The sequence below is a fragment of the Miscanthus floridulus genome, chromosome 11 (assembly GCF_019320115.1).
Source record: "Miscanthus floridulus cultivar M001 chromosome 11, ASM1932011v1, whole genome shotgun sequence".
NCBI classification, from domain to species: domain Eukaryota; kingdom Viridiplantae; phylum Streptophyta; class Magnoliopsida; order Poales; family Poaceae; genus Miscanthus; species Miscanthus floridulus.
In genome coordinates, this window is record NC_089590.1 from 100540915 (window position 1) to 100563768 (window position 22854).

The 22854-nt window shown below is 50.1% G+C and overlaps 1 pseudogene; it reads right to left on the reverse strand.

Moving 5' to 3' along the window:
* LOC136494241 (peroxidase 12-like) overlaps positions 1-22662 on the reverse strand; it is a 39924-nt pseudogene extending 17262 nt beyond the window's left edge.
* Between the last annotated feature and the right edge of the window lie 192 nt (positions 22663-22854).

Genomic DNA, 22854 nt, shown 5'->3' on the forward strand with positions numbered 1-22854 from the left:
ACATCGTGAATCCTAAGGCCAACTAACCAAGGGAACTTGAACTTCTTCGCCGAACCGGATCCTTCCTTCTTCTTCGATCACACCATCACCACAGACAGACGAACATAGCTTCACAACATCGACTGGATTTTGTAGTTCTGCTCCAAAGGTGAGGGGAAATGGGGATGAAGGAGAAAAGCAAGGACCAAGGGTATTTATAGAGGCGAACGAAGAGGGGAAAGCAACACACCGGAGTGGAGATAAGATTGGACATGTTGCGCTCCCTGCGTGAGCGACGGAGGGGGAAATAAAGGAGAGTAGAGGGGGGTCCGCTCGATGAGGCAGGCGTGCGGGCGGTCGTGTCACCAAAGAAGAAGGAAAAGAAGGGAAATGGGGGGGTCCGGTACGGGGACGAGGCGCGAGAGTCGGGAGCCGACCGGATGCTGGAAAAGGAGCAATGCACAGTGCACAAAGACGGTGTGCACTGCACGATGCCGCGGTCACGCGAAAGCGGGACGATAATGGACCCGACATCGACGACGTTCGCAGGGCACGCAGCGAAATAACCCGGCATGCGTAGCACGGTCAACTAAGCACAGGGCTTGGGACAAAACGTCCACTCTGACTTTTGCAACTACTCCCGACTATCCACTGCTGACCTTCCTTGACCACATCCATCTTTTCTGTAAACCTAGATCATGTCATACTTCCTTTCTCCAAACCATCTCCTTTTTACCTTGAAAGACACTTTTGCATCCCCATTATGGATTTCCCGTTTGAACACCCGAACATTTTCAAGGAGAAAATTTTAAAACAAAACAGTACGGCGGTGTAACTTGGTAAAGGTACTTGGTTAACAACCTCGATACCAGCGCGTGCCGAGCAGCGTCACATGTGGCAGCTGTTCCACATGGAGCCCTCGGTTTCGTCGCGGCACTATAAGCTTTTAACCAGGCAACTTTTACCAACTTACACGCCCAGAAGGCAGTGGGGTCATAGACCACAGAGTAAGGGGTATCGCAAGGGAAAAATTCAACAACAAAGGTTTCCCTCCACAATAAGGGACAAGGAATTTAAATCCAACGACGGATTTGGTTTAAAAAGATTCAAGTGTTCTGTTGGGACATCCACAATTAGTCGCTACAGTGTCCAATAACATCCAATCACGGCTGATCTGCTTGGCATCTGAATGTCAACTTCTCTTGTAACTCACTTATCATCGCCCTTGGAAAACTTAGAGCAAGCCTAACAAGACTTTAAAGTAAATGAACGCAATAAACACAGCGAAATAATTAAAATGCATGTTCCAACGATCTTACACGGGTACAACGTACAGGCATTCAGGCTCACATTCACGACATAGCATTCACCTACGGCCGGACGATCTCAACAACTACGGACGACAACAACGGCAAGAGAAAAATACAGTGGGACAGCAACGAAAAACACTACTACTACGGGCACAACGTCCCAAGGCAACTAGTCTACATCCTCGCGGGGCAACGGCTGAGTGAGAGGAACCAAGGGTTCTTCATCTGACACTTCCGAGGGTGGAGGTGCGGGCGGTGCTATAACACCAGTTCTCCTTCTTTCTGGCGGGTGGAGAGGGATCCCTTCCAAGATCGGGGCATCCTGCCTTCCATCAACCAGCGACCTCCGCCTGGCCCTAGTGAACAGATAGGCCTCACCCAGCTGATGGACATGCCGATCTTCAGCCTCCTTCAGAGATTCCTCCATGGTAGCCTCCCGGCTCTCAGCAGCTGCAGCGCTGGCATGCGCTTCGACGAGCTGCACCTGGAGCATCCGGTTGAAGACCTCGGCTTCCTCGGCGCGCCGAAGGCACGCCCTTAGCTCCAAGGCTTGACGGTCGTACTGCTCATCCAGAGCGAGCAGGTACGTGGTCAAGTGCACCATAGTGGGACTGTCCTCTTGCACATCCCGCCCTTGCAAAGCCTCCATGCGAGCCCTCCATGCCCGCCGGTTCCTATCCAAAGGTGGAAAGAACCGCATGGGGGTACGGGCAATGGGCTCCTCATAGATCTGGCAGAGGTACCGTAAGGCTTTGTGGGCCACAACCTGGTAGGTGTCGGTGAAGCTAAACCCGGTTACGGTTACACTCCAGGCTTCGGTGAGGTTAGGGAACTCTTCACTCTTCCCGATGTAGACTGTAACCTCACACCGCTCGGTGCCATGCTCCTCATACTCACGGCCCTCATACTCGGGGCGATCATTGACTCCGAGCTTTTGCAGGGTGGCATGCAGGATTTTGGGAAACCCCTCAACATTCAGGCAGTAGGTGCTAACCCAGGCTCCTGCCATCTCTGGCGGTGGTTGCAAGGAAGGCTGAGTGAAAAGCTGGCTCAAAGGAGAAGCTAAGCGAGCTAAAATGCGTTGAGTGGTGGTACCAATGGCTAAGCCAGGCTCTACTTATAAAGGCGGAGCATTCAGTGGTCCTGGCGCGGTTCACCAGGGTTCCCGCGCGATATCACTATGGCGGATCGACCAAATTCCACGAGTTCGAGGCGAGCGACGTGCGATGTCATTACTGACTAGTACGGCTGCAGGGTAAGGGTCCGACAAGAGCGCATAAAGGGGTATGGGGAGACGTGGGTCACGACCGGCGTGAACCACGGGCGAACGCGAAACACGAAGCCACAGTTCAGACCTAACTCTAGAACAGGACGAGTTAGTCGTGCACAATACGACCTGCGTGACACCTATGGATGGCGTATCTGCAAGTAATACGAGTACTACAATGTATAGGCAAGATATGCATGAATGCACGTCCTATACGTCCTTTCACTGTTGCCACATATAGGGCAACCGTTCTCAAAGTTTTGGCACATCGTTATCTCCCTGTAACTAGCCGATACTATCGGACTATGCTCGAGTCAGTGTACCTGCAGAAACTTGATTAAATCTACCTAAGTCAGCAAAGTGCCATCTATCCTGGATACATAACCATAGTAATAAGGCTACTTATATAACTTCGCATATAAACGTCCTAACTTTTTCCAACAATAGGTTGTCAAATTTTAGTTTAGAAAAGGTTTTCGAAGCTTTATTTCCTCATTTATGCTCTGATACCACCTGTGGCAGAACCGCCTAGTATAATGCCTCACAGGAGTGCTTGTCTTCCATCAGACACTAAGCACTCGAGGGAGAACACTAGATTACTCGGTTCCGTCGGACACACCCCAGGGGAGAACCCGAAAATCCACATTTTTGCCATCAGGATCACAAATGAGAGAATAAAGCTTACATTATTCATACCCGTTTCTTACATCACTTTTAATACAACATCAGAGTATAATATTTATTAATATAACCGCGGAATAGAATCATGTTATCAGAGTTATAAACAATTTAATTGAACAGCGGAATAGAAACATGTGAACAGAGTTACAGCAGAAATAAACATCTATTAATGACATGATGAAGTATTGATATATAGACTACGGCAATAGATTATGAAACTTTCATTTATAAAAGCATTTGGTGAGAGTTATAAATAGCAACTACGATCGCAGCGTAAAGGAAATCCTCTCTGAGCCCACCAGGAGGAATCCACACACAAGAGTCAGCTTTAGCATCCACCTATCACCTGCAACAGGGGGAAGTAAAACCCTGAGTACTCAATTGTACTCAGCAAGACTTACCCGATAGGAGAAAAGAAAAGACTCCAAGGATATGCAAGGCTATCAGGTTTGTGGGTTGCATTTGCAGAAAGCATTATTAAGCGTGCGTCCTTATATTTGATTTTTATTAATAGCCGCATTGGTTCATTAACTAACCATTCTATGTAAGCACCTGTGCTACTTTCAAGCAAGTGGTAAGCAATCAGATTTCCTTTGTCCATCTTCCATCTTTCATCTTTCAGTTCTTACTACGATGCTAAACCGTAGACAAGCCGTACCGGATTTCCCGGCGATTCGCGAATCAATGCCCCCAGCTGGGTACCCCGAAAACACACGCCCCTGCTTGTACCCCAGGCACAAGCAGGACCAACCCATCACTCTCCTGTCCTAGGTGTCCAGGTCCCCGTCCAAACTGGGACTCCAAGCCCCCGCCCCTGAGTCCCAGACTCAGTGCGGTGCAAGGACCTCCTCCACCAAAAACAAACCCTAACAGTCGGTCCGGAAAGAGCCGGATCCACGACAAGAGAGCAACAAGTCTTCCAAGCGCCCATACACAAGTATGTGCTCGGGACAATAAGTCTGTGACCTGCCTAGAGTCATATGCACGATTGGTCCTTAATCGACCAGACAGGGAAAAACAGTGTAACCAAGCTATGCCCCGTGTCCACGGCGACACAACTCCTTACACTCACCAATACCCAAACCATATCCCTGCCCGGTCACCATTTTCCTTTCCACCATTTATATATTCCAAGTGATAATCATATAGTAACATATTTCCTATATCTCGCGAATGATAGGCAATCACTCGACTTCTACCGGAGTCCTGTAGCATAGCATTCTACACGATCCTATCATACTAGTGAGACTCGTAGGAATAAATATATATATGCAAGTGGGTTTCATTCAACTCCTTAAAACTTAATGCACAAATATAATTTAAACTGCAGAAAGGTAGGGGTTATGCACCGGGGCTTGCCTGGGTAAGATATATTAAAAGTTAGTATCAGCATCTTCAGATCATCCACCATCAGGTGGATAACAAGCCCATTGCAGCATCTCCTGGAGAGAATATCCTTACACCATCTTCGGATTCCCAATCATCCTTCGATCGATCTGTTGATTCATCATCGTACCTATATGATATGCATGCGATGCAATGCAAAGATGTAATTAGTCAACTGCAATCGTGACTCGTATAAATACACTCTACGTCTCTCAAGTGAACGAGCTAGTTCTAACGACGACCGTACTTAGGTACGTATCCATGTTGTCGAACAAGGCATTATTTCTCAACAATTCTTTTAGTTATATAAACCAACAGTGTTTCTTCATTTTATCCTATCGATTTGATCATTATTTGAAATAGGACATCATTGTCTATTTAGCAAACTAATTATTCCAGAGCTACAAAAATTACAGCGAATACCTAATATTGTTAGGAGCCTACTGTACAAATTTTAGATCCAACACTATTACCAATTTACCACGGAAATTCATACAAGTTCTCCTTTAATAATATTAAGCATTTTAAAATAATTAGAGCAACCCTAAAAACTTTCCGAGTCTATGTGAACAAAATACACTACTAGATAGATTATGATTTTAGGAGACTAACAAAACTGGTTTTACCATTTTTGGGTTCCTATACCCTTTTATATTAATTTTACAACTTTACCACCGAAACTAATCAGTTAAATGTTTTCTAAAAACGAAAAGGCCGACAGAGGAAAAGCGGCCCGGCGGATGGGCGCGCGACGGCCCAGATGGCGAGCAGCGGCCCAGAGGATGCGTGGCCCAGTAGGCGGCAATGACCGGCCAGCCCAGCTGCAGGCATCAGGCTGGCCCAGTCAGCGGATGGCGCGGCATTTTCGCAAAACGACCCCTGAGCTTTTTCTAAATCACGTCGCGGTACAACCAATACTATTTTGATGGCTCACGTATTTGTAGTAAAGACCTCTGTATAAAACATTCGCTTGGATTTATACCCTTGACTTCGTCTTCTTCACACGGGTAAGCAGAGGAGCTAGGAGGGGCGTCGGGCCGGTCTCGCCGGCCGGCTGCCAGCGGCCCGGCGGCGGCGGAGGAGCAGCGCGGGAGCTGCGCGGTGGTGAGGCGCACCTGTGGACACCCATAGCGTGGCCCAAGACAGCCCGTGGCCCACTGGCCACGCGAGCCAGGGCGCACGGCAGTGGCCACGGCCTCGCCAGAGGCGGCCTGATGCGGTCCAGCCGCGGGACACGGTGGGAACACCAGCGCGCGGTGGCGTGACGCCGGGGTGCGCAAGGGGAAAACGGAGGGGGCACAGAGCCACGCACTGGCACAAGCGCTGCGGTGGGGTGCGCTGGTAGTAGCCATGGCGGCGTGGAGGAGGCGCGGCGAAGCAGCTGGCGATGCCCGGCCGAGGAGCGCAGGTGACTACGGAGGAGCTCCACGGCTCGACACGGGCAGCGAGGACACGGCCCCGCTCAGCATGGGCGCACAGGGCTTGGCGTAGGATGGCGCTCCAGGACGGCGTGGCGAGGACGATGCGGAGCCGCGTGCGGATGTCGATGGGGCGCTTGGGTGCAGCGGCACTCGCGCACGGTCATAGAGGAGCCACGAGGAGCCGCCACCAACGGCGTCCAGCCAACGCGGTTCACTGAGACAGACAAGTGCTATGGCCGGACGGCCGGCGAGCAAGGGCATGGCGGTAACAACTTAGCGGCTGAGGAAAATGGAGGGAGGAGCAACGCTGGGCCAAGGGGCGCGCGGAGCAGCGGAGCCGCGCACGGCTCGGGCACGGCCCTGGCGGTCGCACACACGACGTGGGGAAGGAGGAGGAAGGCACTAGCGCTAGAGGCTCTGGTGGTCACGGACGCACGGAAGGGAGCCGAGTGCGGTGGGGAAAAAAAAGGAGGAGCGGAGAGGCGTCGGTGGCGTGGTTGCGCCTGCGCGCGAGAGGAGGATAAAGGAATGGAGAGGAAAACCCGGACGGATGCAGGCGAGATAGGACAGGCTCGACACGGCTGCGTGGGCGCTCGTCCTGACGAGCGCTGCAGTAAAGAAAAAGAAAAGGCAAAGAAACAAGGCGAGCAGCGGTCCGCAGAGGCTGACAAGACAAGGCAGGCAGAGAAGAGTACAGCAGTAGCAGTGAGTAGGGACACGCGCGACGCCTTCATGTCAGAGCGTGAGAGTGGGAGTACTTGGAAAATGATACTACTACTAGTATGATTGTACAGGCTGCGGTTATGCAGAGTTTGAAATGAGCTAAACATGATTACCAGCAAGTAATTATCAAATTGTACTACCACACTTGTCTCATATTCTATTAATGCTGGAACACAGAAGGTGTAGCAGCAACATACTAAACTTAAGAGTAATCAATAGGGGCTGATGCAGGGAGATGGCGCATCTGGTGTGCTTGCATGGATGCAGGGCGGCATGCAAAAAGTGCACTAGCAAACAATATTTATTACTCAGTCAAAACTGTCACAACAAAAGGGGGCCGGAGCCCAGTTGACCTCCACATGGCTCTGCCCATGATGATGGTGACGCAAACATGACCGGCGCTCAGCTCGGCACAGAGACAGACAGAGGCACAGATGGTGCAGTAAAGAGCAGGTACCGGTGCTGGCTGCTGGTGCGGTTACGTTACTAATTTATCCTAGATTAAAACGAGTTCATACATAAATGTAAATATATCACGGGGCCAAAGCTTTTCAACCAAGCGTACTTATCCAAATAAACACGAGAGTATATATATATATATCGTTCTATTTATGAATGGGTTTTATTTTATTCATAGACGTTGTTCTCATGCTTAATCTAATAGAACGAACCGTTTGCTATTGATTTGCTCGAATTGCCGCTCGACATTCTTAATTATTTCTACGCCCAGCGTGATTCAACTTGAGCGTTTACTTGAGTCCGTGAAACTAAGTCACACAAGATTCGCTTATCGCTTCACGCATGTTTTAAATCAAAAATTCGAGAAACTCGTTTCAAAAGTTTTACTGAGGCCTAAATCGCGGCGCTAAAAAGGATTGTAACATCGGGGTGTTACAACCAACCCCCCTTAAAAAGAATCTCGTCCCGAGATTCGAAACTGGAAGCAGAAAAGGGGAAACGCGATTACATTCCGTAGATCAGGGATTACACGAAAGATTACACGATTTTGAACACTAAACCACACGGGGATCTAGGAATACCTGGTTAAGAGCAACTTGATACACCCAAGACCTACTCCCAAAGTCGGGATAGACGAGGACAATGGAGAAACAACAAGATAATGATTATCCAAAACATGGCGTAGCACCAACAAATCCAGAAACAGTCGACTGAGAAGTAGAACATCGTGAATCCTAAGGCCAACTAACCAAGGGAACTTGAACTTCTTCGCCGAACCGGATCCTTCCTTCTTCTTCGATCACACCATCACCACAGACAGACGAACATAGCTTCACAACATCGACTGGATTTTGTAGTTCTGCTCCAAAGGTGAGGGGAAATGGGGATGAAGGAGAAAAGCAAGGACCAAGGGTATTTATAGAGGCGAACGAAGAGGGGAAAGCAACACACCGGAGTGGAGATAAGATTGGACATGTTGCGCTCCCTGCGTGAGCGACGGAGGGGGAAATAAAGGAGAGTAGAGGGGGGTCCGCTCGATGAGGCAGGCGTGCGGGCGGTCGTGTCACCAAAGAAGAAGGAAAAGAAGGGAAATGGGGGGGTCCGGTACGGGGACGAGGCGCGAGAGTCGGGAGCCGACCGGATGCTGGAAAAGGAGCAATGCACAGTGCACAAAGACGGTGTGCACTGCACGATGCCGCGGTCACGCGAAAGCGGGACGATAATGGACCCGACATCGACGACGTTCGCAGGGCACGCAGCGAAATAACCCGGCATGCGTAGCACGGTCAACTAAGCACAGGGCTTGGGACAAAACGTCCACTCTGACTTTTGCAACTACTCCCGACTATCCACTGCTGACCTTCCTTGACCACATCCATCTTTTCTGTAAACCTAGATCATGTCATACTTCCTTTCTCCAAACCATCTCCTTTTTACCTTGAAAGACACTTTTGCATCCCCATTATGGATTTCCCGTTTGAACACCCGAACATTTTCAAGGAGAAAATTTTAAAACAAAACAGTACGGCGGTGTAACTTGGTAAAGGTACTTGGTTAACAACCTCGATACCAGCGCGTGCCGAGCAGCGTCACATGTGGCAGCTGTTCCACATGGAGCCCTCGGTTTCGTCGCGGCACTATAAGCTTTTAACCAGGCAACTTTTACCAACTTACACGCCCAGAAGGCAGTGGGGTCATAGACCACAGAGTAAGGGGTATCGCAAGGGAAAAATTCAACAACAAAGGTTTCCCTCCACAATAAGGGACAAGGAATTTAAATCCAACGACGGATTTGGTTTAAAAAGATTCAAGTGTTCTGTTGGGACATCCACAATTAGTCGCTACAGTGTCCAATAACATCCAATCACGGCTGATCTGCTTGGCATCTGAATGTCAACTTCTCTTGTAACTCACTTATCATCGCCCTTGGAAAACTTAGAGCAAGCCTAACAAGACTTTAAAGTAAATGAACGCAATAAACACAGCGAAATAATTAAAATGCATGTTCCAACGATCTTACACGGGTACAACGTACAGGCATTCAGGCTCACATTCACGACATAGCATTCACCTACGGCCGGACGATCTCAACAACTACGGACGACAACAACGGCAAGAGAAAAATACAGTGGGACAGCAACGAAAAACACTACTACTACGGGCACAACGTCCCAAGGCAACTAGTCTACATCCTCGCGGGGCAACGGCTGAGTGAGAGGAACCAAGGGTTCTTCATCTGACACTTCCGAGGGTGGAGGTGCGGGCGGTGCTATAACACCAGTTCTCCTTCTTTCTGGCGGGTGGAGAGGGATCCCTTCCAAGATCGGGGCATCCTGCCTTCCATCAACCAGCGACCTCCGCCTGGCCCTAGTGAACAGATAGGCCTCACCCAGCTGATGGACATGCCGATCTTCAGCCTCCTTCAGAGATTCCTCCATGGTAGCCTCCCGGCTCTCAGCAGCTGCAGCGCTGGCATGCGCTTCGACGAGCTGCACCTGGAGCATCCGGTTGAAGACCTCGGCTTCCTCGGCGCGCCGAAGGCACGCCCTTAGCTCCAAGGCTTGACGGTCGTACTGCTCATCCAGAGCGAGCAGGTACGTGGTCAAGTGCACCATAGTGGGACTGTCCTCTTGCACATCCCGCCCTTGCAAAGCCTCCATGCGAGCCCTCCATGCCCGCCGGTTCCTATCCAAAGGTGGAAAGAACCGCATGGGGGTACGGGCAATGGGCTCCTCATAGATCTGGCAGAGGTACCGTAAGGCTTTGTGGGCCACAACCTGGTAGGTGTCGGTGAAGCTAAACCCGGTTACGGTTACACTCCAGGCTTCGGTGAGGTTAGGGAACTCTTCACTCTTCCCGATGTAGACTGTAACCTCACACCGCTCGGTGCCATGCTCCTCATACTCACGGCCCTCATACTCGGGGCGATCATTGACTCCGAGCTTTTGCAGGGTGGCATGCAGGATTTTGGGAAACCCCTCAACATTCAGGCAGTAGGTGCTAACCCAGGCTCCTGCCATCTCTGGCGGTGGTTGCAAGGAAGGCTGAGTGAAAAGCTGGCTCAAAGGAGAAGCTAAGCGAGCTAAAATGCGTTGAGTGGTGGTACCAATGGCTAAGCCAGGCTCTACTTATAAAGGCGGAGCATTCAGTGGTCCTGGCGCGGTTCACCAGGGTTCCCGCGCGATATCACTATGGCGGATCGACCAAATTCCACGAGTTCGAGGCGAGCGACGTGCGATGTCATTACTGACTAGTACGGCTGCAGGGTAAGGGTCCGACAAGAGCGCATAAAGGGGTATGGGGAGACGTGGGTCACGACCGGCGTGAACCACGGGCGAACGCGAAACACGAAGCCACAGTTCAGACCTAACTCTAGAACAGGACGAGTTAGTCGTGCACAATACGACCTGCGTGACACCTATGGATGGCGTATCTGCAAGTAATACGAGTACTACAATGTATAGGCAAGATATGCATGAATGCACGTCCTATACGTCCTTTCACTGTTGCCACATATAGGGCAACCGTTCTCAAAGTTTTGGCACATCGTTATCTCCCTGTAACTAGCCGATACTATCGGACTATGCTCGAGTCAGTGTACCTGCAGAAACTTGATTAAATCTACCTAAGTCAGCAAAGTGCCATCTATCCTGGATACATAACCATAGTAATAAGGCTACTTATATAACTTCGCATATAAACGTCCTAACTTTTTCCAACAATAGGTTGTCAAATTTTAGTTTAGAAAAGGTTTTCGAAGCTTTATTTCCTCATTTATGCTCTGATACCACCTGTGGCAGAACCGCCTAGTATAATGCCTCACAGGAGTGCTTGTCTTCCATCAGACACTAAGCACTCGAGGGAGAACACTAGATTACTCGGTTCCGTCAGACACACCCTAGGGGAGAACCCGAAAATCCACATTTTTGCCATCAGGATCACAAATGAGAGAATAAAGCTTACATTATTCATACCCGTTTCTTACATCACTTTTAATACAACATCAGAGTATAATATTTATTAATATAACCGCGGAATAGAATCATGTTATCAGAGTTATAAACAATTTAATTGAACAGCGGAATAGAAACATGTGAACAGAGTTACAGCAGAAATAAACATCTATTAATGACATGATGAAGTATTGATATATAGACTACGGCAATAGATTATGAAACTTTCATTTATAAAAGCATTTGGTGAGAGTTATAAATAGCAACTACGATCGCAGCGTAAAGGAAATCCTCTCTGAGCCCACCAGGAGGAATCCACACACAAGAGTCAGCTTTAGCATCCACCTGTCACCTGCAACAGGGGGAAGTAAAACCCTGAGTACTCAATTGTACTCAGCAAGACTTACCCGATAGGAGAAAAGAAAAGACTCCAAGGATATGCAAGGCTATCAGGTTTGTGGGTTGCATTTGCAGAAAGCATTATTAAGCGTGCGTCCTTATATTTGATTTTTATTAATAGCCGCATTGGTTCATTAACTAACCATTCTATGTAAGCACCTGTGCTACTTTCAAGCAAGTGGTAAGCAATCAGATTTCCTTTGTCCATCTTCCATCTTTCATCTTTCAGTTCTTACTACGATGCTAAACCGTAGACAAGCCGTACCGGATTTCCCGGCGATTCGCGAATCAATGCCCCCAGCTGGGTACCCCGAAAACACACGCCCTGCTTGTACCCCAGGCACAAGCAGGACCAACCCATCACTCTCCTGTCCTAGGTGTCCAGGTCCCCGTCCAAACTGGGACTCCAAGCCCCCGCCCCTGAGTCCCAGACTCAGTGCGGTGCAAGGACCTCCTCCACCAAAAACAAACCCTAACAGTCGGTCCGGAAAGAGCCGGATCCACGACAAGAGAGCAACAAGTCTTCCAAGCGCCCATACACAAGTATGTGCTCGGGACAATAAGTCTGTGACCTGCCTAGAGTCATATGCACGATTGGTCCTTAATCGACCAGACAGGGAAAAACAGTGTAACCAAGCTATGCCCCGTGTCCACGGCGACACAACTCCTTACACTCACCAATACCCAAACCATATCCCTGCCCGGTCACCATTTTCCTTTCCACCATTTATATATTCCAAGTGATAATCATATAGTAACATATTTCCTATATCTCGCGAATGACAGGCAATCACTCGACTTCTACCGGAGTCCTGTAGCATAGCATTCTACACGATCCTATCATACTAGTGAGACTCGTAGGAATAAATATATATATGCAAGTGGGTTTCATTCAACTCCTTAAAACTTAATGCACAAATATAATTTAAACTGCAGAAAGGTAGGGGTTATGCACCGGGGCTTGCCTGGGTAAGATATATTAAAAGTTAGTATCAGCATCTTCAGATCATCCACCATCAGGTGGATAACAAGCCCATTGCAGCATCTCCTGGAGAGAATATCCTTACACCATCTTCGGATTCCCAATCATCCTTCGATCGATCCGTTGATTCATCATCGTACCTATATGATATGCATGCGATGCAATGCAAAGATGTAATTAGTCAACTGCAATCGTGACTCGTATAAATACACTCTACGTCTCTCAAGTGAACGAGCTAGTTCTAACGACGACCGTACTTAGGTACGTATCCATGTTGTCGAACAAGGCATTATTTCTCAACAATTCTTTTAGTTATATAAACCAACAGTGTTTCTTCATTTTATCCTATCGATTTGATCATTATTTGAAATAGGACATCATTGTCTATTTAGCAAACTAATTATTCCAGAGCTACAAAAATTACAGCGAATACCTAATATTGTTAGGAGCCTACTGTACAAATTTTAGATCCAACACTATTACCAATTTACCACGGAAATTCATACAAGTTCTCCTTTAATAATATTAAGCATTTTAAAATAATTAGAGCAACCCTAAAAACTTTCCGAGTCTATGTGAACAAAATACACTACTAGATAGATTATGATTTTAGGAGACTAACAAAACTGGTTTTACCATTTTTGGGTTCCTATACCCTTTTATATTAATTTTACAACTTTACCACCGAAACTAATCAGTTAAATGTTTTCTAAAAACGAAAAGGCCGACAGAGGAAAAGCGGCCTGGCGGATGGGCGCGCGACGGCCCAGATGGTGAGCAGCGGCCCAGAGGATGCGTGGCCCAGTAGGCGGCAATGACCGGCCAGCCCAGCTGCAGGCATCAGGCTGGCCCAGTCAGCGGATGGCGCGGCATTTTCGCAAAACGACCCCTGAGCTTTTTCTAAATCACGTCGCGGTACAACCAATACTATTTTGATGGCTCACGTATTTGTAGTAAAGACCTCTGTATAAAACATTCGCTTGGATTTATACCCTTGACTTCGTCTTCTTCACACGGGTAAGCAGAGGAGCTAGGAGGGGCGTCGGGCCGGTCTCGCCGGCCGGCTGCCAGCGGCCCGGCGGCGGCGGAGGAGCTGCGCGGGAGCTGCGCGGTGGTGAGGCGCACCTGTGGACACCCATAGCGTGGCCCAAGACAGCCCGTGGCCCACTGGCCACGCGAGCCAGGGCGCACGGCAGTGGCCACGGCCTCGCCAGAGGCGGCCTGATGCGGTCCAGCCGCGGGACACGGTGGGAACACCAGCGCGCGGTGGCGTGACGCCGGGGTGCGCAAGGGGAAAACGGAGGGGGCACAGAGCCACGCACTGGCACAAGCGCTGCGGTGGGGTGCGCTGGTAGTAGCCATGGCGGCGTGGAGGAGGCGCGGCGAAGCAGCTGGCGATGCCCGGCCGAGGAGCGCAGGTGACTGCGGAGGAGCTCCACGGCTCGGCACGGGCAGCGAGGACACGGCCCCGCTCAGCATGGGCGCACAGGGCTTGGCATAGGATGGCGCTCCAGGACGGCGTGGCGAGGACGATGCGGAGCCGCGTGCGGATGTCGATGGGGCGCTTGGGTGCAGCGGCACTCGCGCGCGGTCATAGAGGAGCCACGAGGAGCCGCCACCAACGGCGTCCAGCCAACGCGGTTCACTGAGACGGACAAGTGCTATGGCCGGACGGCCGGCGAGCAAGGGCATGGCGGTAACAACTTAGCGGCTGAGGAAAATGGAGGGAGGAGCAACGCTGGGCCAAGGGGCGCGCGGAGCAGCGGAGCCGCGCACGGCTCAGGCACGGCCCTGGCGGTCGCACACACGACGTGGGGAAGGAGGAGGAAGGCACTAGCGCTAGAGGCTCTGGTGGTCACGGACGCACGGAAGGGAGCCGAGTGCGGTGGGGAAAAAAAAGGAGGAGCGGAGAGGCGTCGGTGGCGTGGTTGCGCCTGCGCGCGAGAGGAGGATAAAGGAATGGAGAGGAAAACCCGGACGGATGCAGGCGAGATAGGACAGGCTCGACACGGCTGCGTGGGCGCTCGTCCTGACGAGCGCTGCAGTAAAGAAAAAGAAAAGGCAAAGAAACAAGGCGAGCAGCGGTCCGCAGAGGCTGACAAGACAAGGCAGGCAGAGAAGAGTACAGCAGTAGCAGTGAGTAGGGACACGCGCGACGCCTTCATGTCAGAGCGTGAGAGTGGGAGTACTTGGAAAATGATACTACTACTAGTATGATTGTACAGGCTGCGGTTATGCAGAGTTTGAAATGAGCTAAACATGATTACCAGCAAGTAATTATCAAATTGTACTACCACACTTGTCTCATATTCTATTAATGCTGGAACACAGAAGGCGTAGCAGCAACATACTAAACTTAAGAGTAATCAATAGGGGCTGATACAGGGAGATGGCGCATCTGGTGTGCTTGCATGGATGCAGGGCGGCATGCAAAAAGTGCACTAGCAAACAATATTTATTACTCAGTCAAAACTGTCACAACAAAAGGGGGCCGGAGCCCAGTTGACCTCCACATGGCTCTGCCCATGATGATGGTGACGCAAACATGACCGGCGCTCAGCTCGGCACAGAGACAGACAGAGGCACAGATGGTGCAGTAAAGAGCAGGTACCGGTGCTGGCTGCTGGTGCGGTTACGTTACTAATTTATCCTAGATTAAAACGAGTTCATACATAAATGTAAATATATCACGGGGCCAAAGCTTTTCAACCAAGCGTACTTATCCAAATAAACACGAGAGTATATATATATATATCGTTCTATTTATGAATGGGTTTTATTTTATTCATAGACGCTGTTCTCATGCTTAATCTAATAGAACGAACCGTTTGCTATTGATTTGCTCGAATTGCCGCTCGACATTCTTAATTATTTCTACGCCCGGCGTGATTCAACTTGAGCGTTTACTTGAGTCCGCGAAACTAAGTCACACAAGATTCGCTTATCGCTTCACGCATGTTTTAAATCAAAAATTCGAGAAACTCGTTTCAAAAGTTTTACTGAGGCCTAAATCGCGGCGCTAAAAAGGATTGTAACATCGGGGTGTTACAAGCAACCCATGCCCTTTCTGGTCGCACTGACAGCCGATGTCGCCGGGGAGCCGTAATAGAATTTCTAGAGTAGAAGTAGATGTAAAAAGTTAAGTTCATGGGGGAACCCCCGTGCAAACATTTTTGTGTACTCAATGACTATAATCGGTTTTGTTTTTTGTGATGGAGTCACTCTGTTCCGGAAAACTTGTCCCATTCGTTCCTTAGTTTTACCTTAGCATAATATCATTTTTTATTCTTTCTTTTTCATACTTGCCCATTCGTCCCATAGGCTAAAACCTTAGGAGCCTGGGCGTGGCCCGCGAGACTCAGCTGCTCGTAACCGTAGGTAGAGGCGGGGTGCGATCGGTCAGAATATTTTTAAAGCAAAGCTACGTAAGGTAATTTAAAGGAACGAACTACCCTTTTGTTCGGGCAGGAAGGAGTTTTACCATATGACAGTAAATGAAAAGAGAGGTAGTAGTGCACCCCTGTGGAGCCCCCGAGCGACCCAGGCCAAAAGTGTTCGGGTCAGGGCGCTTTTATAGGAGCAAACCTTAAGTAAACAATGGTAAGACTGAATTTTAGGGGAAGAAATGACATAGCTATTCCTAGTGTTGGTAACAATGTCATCGTGGTCATCCTTCAGTCGGTAGGCGTCCGTTGGATCACCTCGATTTTTAGTCGTCCAAATCCTTGTCCGCTACGCCCCCTTTCTTTGCCGCTGCTTCTTCGCCTTTTTCTTCCTTCGGCCCACCAGCCTGTCACAGAAGGCGCTTGAGGAGCTCGTAGTCCTTATAGAGGTATTTGATGGGGTAGGCGTGGTTGGTGCATGGGCTCTCTATGAGCTCGTTGAAGTGGCCTAGAAGGTCCTGTTGGGGCTGCTTGCCCGTGTGATCAGCCATGGCGACCAACGCGGAGTTGACCGGTCGGTGGCAATCTTTTCTGTTTTTCCCCCTCTGCATGGAGGGGCCCTCGTCCTGATCCTGGCGCTTAGCCTTACCTTTGCCTCGGCCTTCATTGGAGCGCTACAGGAGCAGCCCTCCCTGGATGCATCGGACAAAGGCCCGTGGTCCCAGGTCATCTGGGCTAGGACTTCGGTTGCTGATGACGCTGCGAGCATCTTGGTTTAGCCCAAGCTGCTCGTGTATAGGCGGTCGGTGCAGAGCGGTCGCTAAGTCAAGACGAGGCACAGATGCGGCCTCCTGTGCTGCACTTGGCGGCTATAGCGGTAAGCGGGTGGAGTGATTTGTCTGGCGTGTCCCCACTCCCCTAGTGGAGAGAGAGGCCACGAGTCAGTGTTGCGATGTGGAGCTCTCTGCCTATTAAATGGTAGCGGTCTCCACTAGTGCTTGGAGGTTTCAGTGGATCGCCTGTTCCTGGGGATCGTTCAACTCGGAAAGGTCACGCAGAAGCATTGCCGCAGCGGTGATATTCTGATTGGCCCGAGCGAACTATGGGGGATCGTTCCCCCCGTCCATGGTGTTGCATTGGACCCGACGGGCACGACCTTGGGCGCCGTTCATCGGTTTATGCACACAGGGCGTAGTGTGGTGCGTTGAGCGCGCTGGCGCAGTCGATGGCTGGTTCAACCACTTCTATCGTAGCTCCTCGTCGTGCTCTTGTGTGAGCGTGGGGGTCTCCATATGAGGGTCCGGAGGGGTGTGAGTCTGCAAGGACTCTGTTACCACCAATGGCTGTCGTGGGGCGTCTGCCATAGCACACTCCCAAGATGGACGGTGGCTAGGTGCCACATCATCGATGCTAGAGCCATCACTCTCAACATCGTCATCCGTGAGGCCAAGGAAATAGGTGGGAGCATAGCTCGCCATCCCCATGAATTCAGACGTGAGAGGGGGCGGCACCGGCATCCTTCGAAGCCTCGGGCGTACGCATCCATGGGGGATGCGAGGACATAGGAGAATCAGTCGCATGGTGGTCACGGTGGGGACAACAGGGCCCCTCTGGATAATCGATGGAAAATAGATAATACAAGTAAATAATAGCATGTACGTTACTCACAGTGGGGTTTGAGCAGATAGTTTGCTTGGAATGAAGCGCAGATGCCTCGTCGTTGAAGTCATCATGCATCCCAGAGCCGATGGAGGGTGCCCCTCCGATGGGTGCTGGAACGAGTGTCTCCTCATAGAGGTGTAGTACGCCGAGCCGGTCAGCGATGAAGTCTAGGCTTCCAGAGAAGAAGGCCTAGGACGGCTCGGAGATGGGTGGAACCCACAACCCAAATGTGGGAGTGCGGGAAACTCCAGTGGGCCGAGGCGAGTAGTATCGCTTGAGCCTGCCATGGCGAAGGTGGCGGAAAAGTGGGCCATCCGATGACCAAAAAGTGTTGAACGTATAACGTCTTCCCCACGGACGACGCCAATTGTCGGTGCAGAAAGTGACCAACACGTAAATATTTGTAGTTTTGCCGTACGTTGTGATTGGAGGTGGCCTAGCACTCAATGACACAGGGTTTATACTGGTTCAGACAACGTGCCCTACGTCCAGTTTGAGTTGGTCGGTGACTTTATTCCTGAGCCCAGGTACTCGAAGTTTACTGTGGGGTTACAAACGAGAAGAAGAAAGATGGGAGGTACGAGAGGTCCGGTCGAACTCTGGTCAGAAGGCCAAGAGTGACGGGTGCTCCGCTATTTGCTAAGTGAACTTGATCGATCTGAATGAATCTATCTATTGGGAGAGAGCGCATCCCCTTTTATAGATGAAGGGGATGGCCTTACAAGTGAGAGGGAGAGAGTATGTATGCTACTCAGCCTTGTTGCCCACATCGACGGGTACAGGACGATGGTAGGCGCCCATAATATTGTTGAATGTCAGATGTATGTGGGTGATTGTGTTGTCTTCTTCAGGTATGGCAGACGTCGGCGCCTACCACACTGTTGATACCTGGAGGCATGCAAGGGGTTTTACCATGTTCGACTGGTACGGTAAATGCCGGTGTCCACAACACTGTTGATGCCCAGAGGCACGTGGGGGGGAGCCTTACCGTATGGGACTTAATGGTGCCCACAATACTATAGGGGAAAATGTCGGCGCCTACAACATTGCTTGGGTTCTATTATGTTAGGGACATCATAGGGTACTGTCCTGCAGGTGTACAGGGTTTGGTCCTTGGTATTACAGTTGACTTGAGTGCCCAGTCTTACTTTCTCCGTCCATTCCCTGGTCCTTACCGGGCAAGCGTCCCCGGTCGGTTGGTCCCAATCGGCTCTGATTGCGCCAGTCAGAGAGGAGTTATAAGCAGGGGTTCGGCGTATTCCTGGTCGGAGAAGCGGGTCGGAGTTGAAAGCGGTGTTTGGCCAGGCCTTTCAGTCGGAGAGGCCATCCAGAGGTGGCTGGAGACCGAAGCGAGTGCCCGGTCGGAGAGGTGGGCTGGAGTCGAAAGCGGGAGTCGTTCCTCCTCGGTCGGGCCTTCCGGTCGGAAATTGGATCATCCTTCGGGCCTGTCGCCTAGGTATTTGGGCCAACCCATGAGTTGCGCGTTGCTCGCAACGTTGTTTGTTGGGCCAAGCCCTTGTTGGGAAGCCGATCCATGAGGGATCCCCGATTTATGAACCTGACAGTCCCTCTGGTAGTGTCCACGCTTCTTGCACAATTTACACTGATCCTTCTCAACTTGAGCATTGTTGTTCTTCGAATGGTGGTCATTCTGAGGGGCTTTCCCTTGAGGTTTGGCATTCTTATTAAAGTTCTTCTTCTTATTGTCTTTCACAAGGTTAGCAGAATCACCATGTAAGGATTTCAGCATCTCCTCTTCTTGAACACATATTGCAATGAGCTTCTCTATATCCCACTTATCGGGCTGCATGTTGTAATTAACAATAAAAGTTTCATATTCCTTTAGCAAGGAAGCAAAAACCAAATGAATTAGGAACTTATCCTTAAGCCCTAAATTCATTGGCTTCAGCTTCGAAGCCGTGTTGCTCATTTTCAGTATGTGCTCTCTGATACTGCCACCAGTATATTTTTCATTGAATAATTTCTTAATCAAAATACTGGCATAAGCCTTTGAAGAGCTAGTGAACTAACTCTCCACCATCTTAAGATATTCTGTGGTGGTATCATAATTTGGGATAGACCCCCTTATAGCATATGAAATTGTGGACTTAGCCACCATCAAGCACTTGCGGTTTGAAATGTCCTATTTCTTGCGTTCGAGATCGTACTTCATCTGCACTTCTGCATGATCTCGCTGTCGAGCAGTGAAATCAGCATCAGTCTCATTATCTTCCCTCACCGGGTCCACTGGCTCAATCGGACATGGGGAGGTAAGCTCTAGGTTATTTTCCGATAGCGCAAGTGCTAGTTCATACTTCTCTCATCATATCCTGTAGTTGCCCCCTTCAAGAGGCGGTATGCGCGAGATAAAAGCCATTGGGTTGAGTCCTGAAAAACATCGTCAGAGATAGTGAGAAAATATAACATCATAATTGCATGCTTTAATTTAACTTTGGTCAAAATTAAAACATACAACATTCTTATACACTAATTCTACATCACCATTGGGCAGAAATACAATTAATGCATGGAAAACTTATGAATAAACATTGTAATATTGTTATCATCAACGTTGGTCAGAAAATAACAATACGATAATTTAACTTAAGCAAATATGACTACTCCTCCAATTAAATTTTTTCCGTTAGTTCAAAAATTAATCAGAGGATAAACTGATCATTGCAGTGGAAAACTCATACTTAATTGGTGAATTTTACCCACATGAAAATTCTCTTTACTAATTTTATTTGATCCATTAATCAAATACCATGAAAAAAACAAATTCTCTAGAATTTAGAAAATGAAAAGGGCTCAAAGCATCACTGTTTACTTGGCCCAAGCAGCAAAGCGGCCCACCCTGCTCTGCTCTCGCGCACGCTGCGCCTTCCCAGTCTGCAACTAGGGCCGACAAAGCCGCCCGCCGCGCGCGCCCGCCTAGGCCGAATGCTGGCCCGTTCGCTCTGCACCGTCCATCTCAGATCGACGGTCGAGCGCGCTCCTCGACGGAACAAAATGGCCCACGCGACGCCTCTCCCCGAACCCTAGGCTCATTCTGTCTCCCTCCCATTCCTCTCTCAGCGCAGCGAGCAGCAGCCACCGAGCGAGAGCAGAGAGGTGATGGCACGTGCGCTCCCCAGCGGGTGAGCGCACCGCCGTCAAGCGGCCTAGCCGTGGCGCCCTTGGCCAGAGCTCGTGCAAGCCAGACGAACAACAGCGGCTCGGCCTTCTTCTCGCGCGCCGACGAGACGACGCGCGGTGCAGCGACGAGTTAAGTCGTCTCCCAAGCCCTTTCACTTTCCCCTTCTTCTCTTTGATTGGATCTCGCTCTATTCTTCTCGGATCTTGTCCGATTGGGGTTTAGGGTTAGGGTTAGGTTGAGTTAGGGTTAGGGTTTTAGTACTGTTCTTTTCAAAACTGAGACCATTTCTTACTCTATTTCTTCACCTGATTTGGGTTTAGGGTTTGGTGAACCCTCTGCTTAGATCCGAATCGGATCTCTCACCTCCTTCTAATTGTTGTTACTCGGTTTTCTACCCGATAAGCTAGATCTACGTCTAGTTAGGCGACTGATACCATTGATAGAACGTCACAGGATCACTAGCCATAGATCTAACACACATACTGACATTTGATAAAGTGTAAACCCTAGAACATGTACTAGTACGTGATTAACAGATAGAGTGAGAGAGAGATAGGGGTTGAGGAGGTGCAAACCATCGGTCGCCTTCGTAGAAGATGAGCTGGCCATGGGGTTTCTTGACGGTGGCGCGGTGAAGCCCGATGGTGAAGACGCTGTCGTGGTGGCGGCGGTGGCCGATAGCGGTCTTCCCGTCGCTGGCAGCACCCCTTTTAGATCGGTTAGGGTTTAGAGATTGTAGATGGGGCGTCTAGCGGCTTAGGTAAATCTCATGCTTTGTGCCCCAGCTCTCCACCTTCTTTTTTATGGCGTTGTGCGACGGGGCCCACCAACTAGAGAACGATTGGGCGCTCCGATTAGGATGCGGATCAAAGATCCAATTAACCATTGGGCCAATCGGTGCTAACACGAACGTACACACTCAGTACGTGACTGTCTAGCTAGCTAGCTGGCTACTTGATCAATTCAAGGTATGTAGCTTAGCGCTTGTATATAGGGTTATGAACGGCCGGCGACTTACCGCGACGACGGCGTCCCGGGTGGCTAGCGTGGTGATGTCGGCGCAGGACACCGTGGGCCCGCAGGCGGCGTGGACGGTGGCGCGGATGTCGTCGATGAGCTTCAGCGCCGCGGGACGCAGCGTCTGGTTGGGTATCTCGATCTGCTCGCTGTTGGGACCCGACAGGAGCACGGACGCGTCGCAGCCCTGATATCGATGGTATTCACAGTTTCGTTCATGGATTATTATTATTTGGTTTTGGGTCGTACATGGCACTGTGCACTGTGTTGGTCATCGTCAGCATCAACGTACGGTACGTAGCAGCTAGGGTCGTTACCTGCGGGAAGCAGTCGTGGAAGAAGATGCGGATGACGCCGGCGGCGATGCCGATGTCGCGGCGGAGAGCCTCGATCGGTGACTTACTGGACACTGGACGAGGAAGCCCAAATTTGTACGTTTTGGGTTAGACTTTGTCGAGTCTCTAATATTTGACACTCGATAAAGAATTTAAGTTTGCTGAGTATCCAGAATTTAACTCTTGGTAAAGAGGGTAGGTTTGTCGAGTGTCAGGTCCGGGACACTCGGTAAAGGCTCCGTGACCGTCTCCGTGCCGTCGCGTTACTTTTTTTTTTTTGTCGAGCGTCGGTTTCAGCTTTCGACAAAGCATTTGCCGAGTGCCCGATAGAAAACACTCGGTAAAAAGACATTTGCTGGTACTGTAGATATCGTGTGCTGTTTGTTGGACACATGGTAAAACCACTGTTTCCGGTAGTGAGGACACGTGGTAGAAGCTCCAGGAGAGGCCGTTGGGTTCACGGTCGTCACCGTGGCCGACGAGAGGGCGGGGCAGAGCGCTGAGATGGCCACCAGCAGCTGCACTGCGGCCACTGGTCTGCTGCTGCTGGACCTGGCCATTCTGCTTGCTTGCAGGCCGGTGCAGCAAGCAGGACGATGTGTGGTGGTGTGTGGCTTGCACAGGTCAACAGAAGGTGGGTAGTGCTTTATTTATAGGCGGTTATGAATGCATCTCTATTCTCTAATCCTCATCGATCTGATCCACTAGCTGCAACTTGTTGCATTTCAATTGCATTGCATTGCATTATCATAGACGTA